Here is a 3,255-nt window from a genome sequence, read left to right on the forward strand (position 1 = left end):
TTATAGAGATTTTAACAATAAGTATACATTTTGTTAACATTCCTATCGGTTCCGTACCAATACTTATGCGTTAGACAGCGACGCGGCGCTTACGCGCTTTATATTTTGTCCCTATGTAGTTAAAGCAGTACGATTGCTTTGAAAAAAAAGTTCAGATCTTCCACAATATGTCAAAATAAAGAAAAAAAAATTTTTTCAAAAAAAAAATTTTTTTTTCAAAAAAAAAAAATTTTTTTAAAAAAAATTTTTTTTTTTAAATTTTTTTTTTCAAAAAAAACTAATTTTTTGTCCAATTTATAGTTTCTCAAAAATCTTATTTTTTAAAAGTAATTTTTTTTCAAAAATGTTAATCGTTTTGAAAAAAAATAATAATTTTTGGTACGGGAAGTTCCAGCAATTTGCCTTAAGGCACGATGCCCTAATTGCCTTAAGACAGAATTCCACTTACAGCTAGTTTTCGATTGCTTTGCGATTACTATAACTCACCCTGCGGGAAGTTAAATATGGAATGTGATGCTGGAGATTTCGCAATTATGGATCAATGATAAAGACTCACCCACCATAAGTATATTAATTAATATATTTAGATATTTAATTCAAAAGGTTCAAAATGTGAAGATGAAGATAGTTACGAATGCAAAATTCTTCACAAAAAATATATTAAAACCAAATGAGTTTTAACAGAGATATATAATAGTGAAGAAAATAGAAGTTTTAGCTTTGTACCACGATATATACTTACAGTGAGATTCCAATATACGTACTAACTTTCAATAGTGGATCGGAGATATTAACACAAAAACAAAAAACGATATGGAGATATTGGCTGCGGGGTTGGGCTAACCAATTAAATAAAGTGTTAATAGTCTAAAATTTCAAGATATGTTTTAAGCAGTATTCAAAATTTCCTAAAACTGAAGATCATACTAATTGGTTAGACGCTCAACTTCTTACGACGCAATAAGGCACAACAAGAATATTCCAAAAAATAATGTTCAAGGCATATAACTTTACTAAATCTTTGGAGCACTTGGAGGTAGGACTTACAATACCCGGATTGAAACCAAAAATACCGGGATTACCAGTATTTTGTTAAAAATTCTACTTACGCAATACACATACACGAGTTTTACTCTGTTTATGTGTATTACCGACTCAACTCTGCCGAGTACGACACATCGACAAGATGAAGCGATTGTTTATATATTATATACAACTTAATGAATGAAACCCATTTATAAAAATTATTAGTCGTTCACGTGCATTGTCCTCAATATCTAATTCGTTGTCAATGATTTTTAAACAAAATATACAATCGACAAGTTATAATTCTTTATGTAGGGGGAAGTCATCGAGTGCCGGACACCTAAGGTTATTTATAAATAAATAAAAAAATATTTTACGAAATGTTTTTTAAATTATGACTTATGTTAGATAACAAAGTTAGAAATTAAACTAAATTAACAAAAACGCAATCGTTGCTAAACAATAATTAATACTATCAATCAAACTTTGGTAACAAAAAATATAATTTTACAAAGTGGCACCTAGTACCGGACATTTCAAAATAACCAGCATTGAATACATATGTAGCCATCTACACACTCTAGAATGCCTGCACATTTGTGATTGACGAATATTCTTAGATATTGCAAAAAAAAAATCACTAATTATCCACTCTTTTAGCTGGGTCACACCGATGCTCTCGGCTGGAGCATTCATCATAAGATTTTTATTTTTTGACTAGAAAATACAAAAAATGGGGGTATGTAGTGACCGTTAGTACTCATACAGAACAAAATTAAATAATTAGAATAAATTACGTCAATTCTCACAAGAAATATCAATATGTTTACTTCCGGCGTTAAGAGACGACTTAGTGTCCAGTGCTAAGGGATAGACAATATCGTTCATTTGGTGGTACCTACTAAAATTGTTTAAAATATTTAATAATATTTTATCATATTACGGATAACAATCAAGTACTACTTTTATTTTTGAATGCCACTAAAACATAAATACACTAGAATTACTTGCATCGATATTTAGATGATGATGCCGTGATATTGCGCCTAAAACAGCAAACGGTTGCTCCCGCCGCGGCCGTGTGCGTCACAGGTCAGTCTTGGCGCGTGATCCTGCACCTGTGTGCCCCCCGCGCCCCTTTCACTTGTATTTTGAAATATTACGATTTATACTCGCTTAAATAATAGGTGTTAAATAGAGCGTCCGGCTTTAGGTGCCGTCCGGCGTTACGAGACTTTCCCCTACACAAGTTTTACATTGTCTATGTGTACCGACTCAACTCTGCCGAGTACGACACATCGGCAAGATGAAGCGATTGTTCATATATTATATACGACCTAATGAATGGAACCCATTTATAAAAATTATTAGTCGTCCACGTGCATTGTCCTCATATCGAATTATTACGTATCATAGCGTAAAAGTCTATCTGTTATTACTTTTATCAAAATAAAGAAGTCCTCCATTTGTTTTTTTCAATAATATTGTACAAGCTGTCATAAATGACATTTAGTGAATGGTATGGGTTTAAATATGATTGGTATAAAGTTACTCAGTGGCAATTCTTGTATTACTGTATGTCCTGCAATTTGAATCACATTTCATTTACCTCCTCAGCCGCTGGTCTATTCAGTCGATGTGCCGTTAAGCAAACGCGTGTTAGTACTTTCTTGTCGTTTCTAGATCGTTAATGCGACGCCGTTCGTTGCTCCTGAGCGTTCCCGCTCGGAGCAGGAGCTCACGTAGTCGAGTTACTCGCAACGGCCAGGCCACGCATCCGATGCTACGTCTGCTCTTCCGGAACGCGTCTCCAGAGCCGCGCTCCGGTCCGGACTCCGGGCGACGGTAATTCGAACAGGATTCGTTCGCTGTGTGATTAGAATTTTGAAAAAGGGAGTGGATTATTTTAACCGCATTCGATTCCCCAGTGGTTTGGTGGTTAGAGTTATGGGTTTCCAATCAGAAGTTACAGGTTAAATACACGTGTCCCAAAACCAACAGAAGTGATATCACATAAAACATTATGTCGAGCAGTAGTGACGTCGAAATTTAGAATGCAATATGTATTTTAAGTTAAAACAGCCCTTGTTGGGCATTTTTATATCAATAGAAAATTATCAGTAATACACAAAATGTAATATAAATGAGCAATAAAATAGAGATTGGTTAACAGTTTGGGTTGCTATGTATATAGCCATATTGTTTAAGAGTCATTACAATAAGCTCACA

Source organism: Ctenocephalides felis, unplaced genomic scaffold, assembly GCF_003426905.1.
Source record: "Ctenocephalides felis isolate EL2017-DRISC unplaced genomic scaffold, ASM342690v1 CF-g0.4_SCAFFOLD_01886, whole genome shotgun sequence".
NCBI lineage: Eukaryota > Metazoa > Arthropoda > Insecta > Siphonaptera > Pulicidae > Ctenocephalides > Ctenocephalides felis.